Here is a 6,520-nt window from a genome sequence, read left to right as displayed (position 1 = left end):
GCAGGGAACAATAAGCACAACAAAAAGCGTTTTTAAAAGTAAATTGTGTAATATGCTAGATAAACGCTACACAGAAGAATAACATAAGGGATCAGTATAGGAGGGGAGAGGACTTTGGGGGGTTGGTTATAGAAATGTCAAAGACTTGCACCTGCGCAGCTACAGAGAGATGGAGAGGAGGGGATGAATTCGAGACATGTTTAGTATAAAAAACACTACAGGATTCAGTAACTGATAGGATGTGGAGTCTGAAGAAAAGGGAGAAGCAATTCAGGATGTTGCCAGGGTTCCACTTTAGGGAGGTGCTGAGGGGAAGTGTTACTACCTTCTCAAATTCACTCTTTCTCACCCTCTTTCAAACAACTGTGATTGCCCAAAGTTATACCTTAGAACTCAGTGTTTCCATGTAAAGCTTTGACTCCTGTTAAAATGTAAAATACTTGCAACAAGGTAGAAACAACATCAGTAGTTTACGTCTTAGTTCTTGGATTCTAAAAGTGGGGTCCATAGATATTGTACGGATTTTTCTAGACAAGGTGGCCACAGCTTTCATCATGGTCTATAAGGAATTTAGGCTTCCACCTCTGTGCAGATTAAGTGCGGGAGACCAGGTAAGACAGAGGTGACTAGAGACTTGGGGAAGGCTGACGCCCAAGAGGAGGGAGACAGAAAATGGCAAAGGGTGGCAGGAGGGAGATGCCAGATCAGCCCTGAGCACTCCTCACACACCTGAAAGGCCTGGGATGCCGACGGGAAAGGATGGGCTGTTCTCTGCTGCCCTCCCCCGCCGTCTGGCCAGGGACACCTGGGAAAGAAAAGGCAAAGAGCTGAACCCTTCGTTGAACTCCCCTCCACCAAAGTATCTGTGGGTAGGGCCTTAAGAAGGGATGGGCCCACAAATCACACGACTGGGCTATGGAACAAGATGGTTCAGCCCAGAGATGCTACATGGGGGTCGAGTTCAGGGGCCGACCAGAACCCTACTGGGAAGACTCTCCAGAACAGGAACCGACCTGAGGGAACACGGTAGCTGGCAACTGACCCCACCAGATCCTGCCAGGACTCTTGGCGGCCCCCACGTGAGAGCACGGCGAGTGTATTAAAAGCTTAGAAGCTCGCACAGTTTGGAAAGCCCATCCCCCACCTGACCTCGCCAGCCACTCATCTCAATGACGCCTCCTGCGTGGGTCTTCTTGGCCCCAGGAAATATTCCCTCGCCTGGGCACTACCCTGCGGTCTGGGGAGACTGTGGGCTATCGAAGTGTCGGTCACTCCAGAAGGATGGACAGACGCAGGGACAGAAAGAGGGGCTGGTGTTCCCAGAGAGATCTCAGGACTCATTAATTGTCCCCAACCAGGCAACTCTACCGCTAGTCTTCAAAGCTCTGCGCCGGGGGCTGGGTCCGAGGACGGCGGGCGGAGGCAGGAAGAGTCGAGACTCCGGACTACGGAGTGGCGCCAAGTCAGTTACCGTAGGGAGCGGGGACACGGGTGCTCGAGGCAGTCCTGGAGGGCTGCTCGGGGGCGAGGCCGAGACCACTCCCTCCCACTTCCCCGACGTTATTTCCTGGGAGGAGTCGGAGCTCGCGGCTCCGGAGCCGAGAGAGATTCCCAGACCCCAGCTCCAGAGTATTGTGCGTCGGGGCGGGTGGTCCCTGACCGCGTGCCAGGATCAGGCCGCAGTGAATCACAGTCCTAGGACTGCAGAAAGCCTGGGACGACCTCTAAAGTCGTCCGCGGTCGCTACCGTATGTCGGCTCGTTGGTCTAGGGGTATGATTCTCGCTTCGGGTGCGAGAGGTCCCGGGTTCAAATCCCGGACGAGCCCGGCCTTCCAGTTTTGCGGAAACCAGAACCCCAAGGCGGTTGTTACTTGAAACGGCGCTGAGGAGGCTGAGCTGGAAGGTGATCAGAGTGAACTGAGGGCTTGAAGGAGGTGTTCCGGCAGCTCTTTTGTTCTGAGTGGACACCCGGGTGGCAGGAAGAGGCTCGCAGCGCGCAGTCCTTCCCAGAGTTCCAGGAAGAGGGCAGGCACCTCTTGACATGGGCAAGACGCTCGCTGTCTGTTCCCCTCCTTCCTACTTGATGCTACTCCTCGGCCTCCAGAGCCTGGTTTCGGTTTGATTGATGTCCGTCAACTTATAGTAGTGGATGACAGTTAGTGAAACGGCTTGGGACCTATTTAGGGTTATGTCTGGGAGAGCCCCAGGACTGTCAGAATTCAGGTCTCAGCAGGCTTGGAGGCCGTCTGTCTCTCGGTCACTCCTGCTCGTTTTCGCCCTTCTGGGGACTCGCGCTCAGTTATGGTCTAGAACATGCATAGGTTTGGGTCAGCATTTCTTACTGGACGGAGAGACAACATCCACAGGAACCTCGTCATTGGCACGCCGCTCTCGGTGAAGATAGCAGATCAAGCATTTGGAGCAAACGATGTTTGTCTCATTCCTCGTTAGTATAGTGGTGAGTATCCCCGCCTGTCACGCGGGAGACCGGGGTTCGATTCCCCGACGGGGAGGAGTACTAAACCTTTTGCACTAAATCTTAACTTACTTCGGAAGTACCCATCCCGGGCCCTAGGATGAAGATAAAAAGAAGACGGGAAGAAAAAGGAAAGCAGAAGAGGGATCGTTTGTCCTGACTCTCAAGCTCACACTCTAAATTTCATATTTGTTTTATTTCAAGTAACTCGTATTTTAAATATGTGGCTAAATTAATTATTCTCTCCATTCAATAGGTTTATTAGCCATTATTCTCGCCGTTCAATAAGCATATTAGACGCGTTCATTGACGGTAATTTAAAAAACACAAGAAGGCAAACAGCAAAACACTGTCACACGCGTAATTCGGGGGGGGAAAAAAAAAGAAAACTTAACGTCACTATGCGTTGGCCGGGAATCGAACCCGGGTCAACTGCTTGGAAGGCAGCTATGCTCACCACTATACCACCAACGCTTCGCCTTCGTTACCGCTTATTGAAGTTCCTAAATACTGAGTTAGGTCTACAGGGTCGTGGCTTGAACGATAATGAGTCAGGGCCTAGGCGAGGAACAGACGAAAGCGACGCCGACACAGAAGTAACGAGTGCAGTGTGCGAGGCACTCACGTGTGAGCGGCGCTTGGCTCCCGGCACCGCCATTGAGCTCCAGTCACCACGCGAGGGACTGTTTGATTATGCCCAGTGTACAGACGAGGAAACAAAAGTCAAGAGAAGCCAAGTAGGGGAAGAGCTGGGATTAAATCTAAGATTTATCCAGGGCGCCAGATCTGCACCAACACTTTATTAACCCCAAAAATAAATCTCAAACACATGAAGTAATTTCTCTGTTGAGTGAGCTCAATGTTTACCGAGGTTAAAGAACTGGGCCTTAAACCAAGTGCGTCTAAACCCCATTTGTCCAGAGGAGGATGATTAATCCCTTAGTGCGCGCGCATCTAGCCCACTGGCGGCTCGGAGAACGGCTCTGACAAAGGGCCGGGCGGGGTCTGAGAATAAAACTCCGCCCCTTGATGCTGATGATGCATCTGTTCACGAGGTCCGTCGAACAGCGGTTTCGAGAAGGCCTCGTGGCGCAACGGTAGCGCGTCTGACTCCAGATCAGAAGGTTGCGTGTTCAAATCACGTCGGGGTCAAAGGGTTATTTTCGGGAGCTGGATAGTTTTGCAAGTGAGATTCTTTTTCGGGAAAGAAAGAAAAGAATCTTGTGTTATTATATGAAAAAAAAAAAAAGGAGCCTGAGTGTTTCTGGGATTTTTTTTCCCCTAAAGTATCTGAGTTTTCTACTAAAATACAAATTTTGGAACTTTTATTTTCATCTTACTGTTTCCATCAAATCAACCAATTAAATAATAATACCTTTAATCTCATAGATATTTTAGATATCCTAACACAGAAATTGTTCATAACCAGTCACCAATTCTTGTTCCGAAAATGTATTTTGGAGCAATACATGTTCTTTATTGAAAAGAATGTAGCAATAATGAATAATTTTAAAGTAATAATGATAATTCATAATCCTCCTAAACCAGTGGTTTAATTTTTGGCAATTTAAATTCCACTTGCCAGGGGTGTCCATAATCTTGTACTCCAGTATTTTCACTTATCATTGTAATAGGAATAGGATTCTATTATCTTTGTAATTATAATTTTAATGAACATCGGACTTCAAGGACAATGCTGTAAGTTATTGAGCAATTCTTCTAAAGTTAGACATCCTGGTTGTCTGGTGGTTATCTGCATTTTTTTTCTCATTATTTAAAGTGTTACCATGTACATCCTTTTTTTTTTTTTTTTTTGGCCTCTGCTGAATTTGGTCTATGACATGAATTCCTGAAACTCCAGTTCCAGGGTTAAAATTTCCCCTTAGCTAAACAGCTAACTGCACTGCTTTTGTTACTTTTTCAACTAAAAGCGATTTTCTTTTTTTCTTTCATTTCCTCTCTTTTTAAAAAACAATTATGTTTCCATTACCGTGTTCTTGTATTCAGTTCAATTTCTTTTTTTTTTTTTTATGGCTTTAATCATCTCTGATGTTCCCTCCATGCGGTAGAACATTGGGTATTAAATACAAATATTTTGTATTTAATTTGCGTTACATACAAATATTCTCCAGACTTCACTGCCGTCACTAGAAGCCCAGAGCTATGTGTATTTTTGCCGCTTCTGGTATATTGAAAAAAAAAAAAATAACGAAGAAATTTAAGCCATCCACTCCACAGGCCTTGTCTTTCCCAGTGGGGAATTTCTTCCTTGACATCTCTTTCCTTAACTAATAGCGCCTTTGTTAGTGTCACAGGCTTGGGCTGCAGGAGAGGAATTTGAGCCGTCTCACCACAGCGCACAAAGCAGTCACCCACCCAGGCTAGAATCTGTGCCTCGCCTTCCCCTCCTCTCCCTAGTCCCAGGACCGCCTTCCACCAGAGTGGTCACTGTGTTACATGTGTCAAGACTGAGGCTGACAGTCTGCCAGCCTTTGTTGCAGAAGCCAAGTGTGCTCGATTTGAGAACCGCTGATGACTTAGCAAGGGGACAGCTCAGGAGCGTTGGTGACCTAACGCGGAAGGAGTGTGAAGCTGGCAGTCGGTAATCCTGCATCCCCTCCTCGGTGTCCACCCAGAACAGGGCCCCTTTAAGGAGACACAAAATAGTAATTTTCTCATTCTCTCTTTCCTTACACATTAACAAAAATTTTATTCGAGTATAGTTGATTTACAATGTCATCTTAGTTTCTGCTGTACAGCAAAGTGAATCACTGATATACCTATACATATATTCACTCTTTTTTAGATTCTTTTTCCATATAGGTCATTACAGAGTATTGAGTAGAGTTCCCTGCCCTATACAGTAGGTCCTTATTAGTTATCTGTTTTGTATATAGTATCGTGTATATGTCAATCCCCCTTCCCCCCCAACCATGTTTGCTTTCTACGTCTGTGACTCTATTTCTGTTTTGTAAGTAAGTTCTTTTGTATCATTTCTTTTAGATTCCACATATAAGCAACATCGTATGATATTTATCTATTGCTGCACTTTTTTTTTTTTTTTTTTTGGTCACGCTGCCCAGCTTTCAGGATCTCATATCCCTGACCAGGGATTGAACCCAGTCCAGGCAGTGAAAGTGCCGAATCCTAACCACTGGACCACCAGGGAACTGGGAGACTTAATTTTAACTAGTCTGTGTAAATTTTATCATGTTCATGTATATGTAAAAACCAATACATCAACAGAATGGATAAATCTCACAAACATAATGTTGAATGAGAAAAGTCAGGTGCCAGAGAATATATACTGTGTGATCCCATTTGCATAAAGGTAAAAGCAGGCAAAACCAGTATGTGGGTTAGAAGTCAGGACAGTGGTTACTCTTGGGACGGGGGGGGGAGTGACTTGAAAAGAAGGCTGGGGGGTCCTTCTGGGGTGCTGGTAATATTCTGTTTCTTGATCTGGGTGCTGGTTACCCAGAGGTGTTCAGTTTGTGAAAATTTGTCCAGCTGGACATTTTCCAGTATGTACACTTCAATAAAACATTTTACGATGCATCAGAAGTGTAGTGTAGAGGCTTCTTGTCCTGCCACATGGGCAGGGGCACTGTCCCTGCTGATCCAGTCCCTGAGGATGCACACATGGACCTGGAGGGGGCCTCAGGCCTCAATCTCAGTGGCAGGGATGTTTGGTCCAGGCCTGCAGTTTGTACCAAAGATGAACACTTGGGCTCTAATGGCCAAGAGCAAACCCCAGCGATGCTGTTTGACCTGGGAATGCTCAGGAGGAGTCTGGATGGAGGAGAGCAGCCAGGTCTTGATGCACCTACTCAGCTCATCAGCGTTGCCTCAGGTTTACCTTGAGGAGGACAACTTAGTGGGGAGACATGGGGAGTATTGGCTAGGCTCCTCCAACAAGGCCCTTCCAGAACCTTCTGAGTCTACTACTCCTCGTCCCTGGAAGGGGCTTATTGGCTGACGATGAGAATTCATGTCTTGAAATTTCTTTGTGGGGGAGGGGAAAGAGGGGGAGAGGAGGAGGG

At 47.1% G+C, this 6,520-nt stretch overlaps 4 non-coding genes across 4 annotated transcripts; 3 read left to right on the top strand and 1 right to left on the bottom strand.

Annotated features, from left to right (window-relative positions):
• Positions 1–1,755: 1,755 nt before the first annotated feature.
• TRNAP-CGG (transfer RNA proline (anticodon CGG)) lies at positions 1,756–1,827 on the top strand. Its single transcript has one exon. It is a non-coding gene; the product is annotated as a tRNA-Pro (tRNA).
• Positions 1,828–2,442: 615 nt separating this feature from the next.
• Positions 2,443–2,514, top strand: TRNAD-GUC (transfer RNA aspartic acid (anticodon GUC)). The gene has a single exon. It is a non-coding gene; the product is annotated as a tRNA-Asp (tRNA).
• Positions 2,515–2,879: 365 nt separating this feature from the next.
• TRNAG-UCC (transfer RNA glycine (anticodon UCC)) lies at positions 2,880–2,951 on the bottom strand. The gene has a single exon. It is a non-coding gene; the product is annotated as a tRNA-Gly (tRNA).
• Positions 2,952–3,557: 606 nt separating this feature from the next.
• Positions 3,558–3,629, top strand: TRNAW-CCA (transfer RNA tryptophan (anticodon CCA)). Its single transcript has one exon. It is a non-coding gene; the product is annotated as a tRNA-Trp (tRNA).
• The last annotated feature ends 2,891 nt before the right edge of the window (positions 3,630–6,520 follow it).

This window comes from Phocoena phocoena, chromosome 19, assembly GCF_963924675.1.
Source record: "Phocoena phocoena chromosome 19, mPhoPho1.1, whole genome shotgun sequence".
Taxonomy (NCBI): Eukaryota; Metazoa; Chordata; class Mammalia; order Artiodactyla; family Phocoenidae; genus Phocoena; species Phocoena phocoena.
The sequence above is the reverse complement of the archived record's forward strand: the minus strand, read 5'-3'. Positions and strand labels throughout refer to the sequence as shown.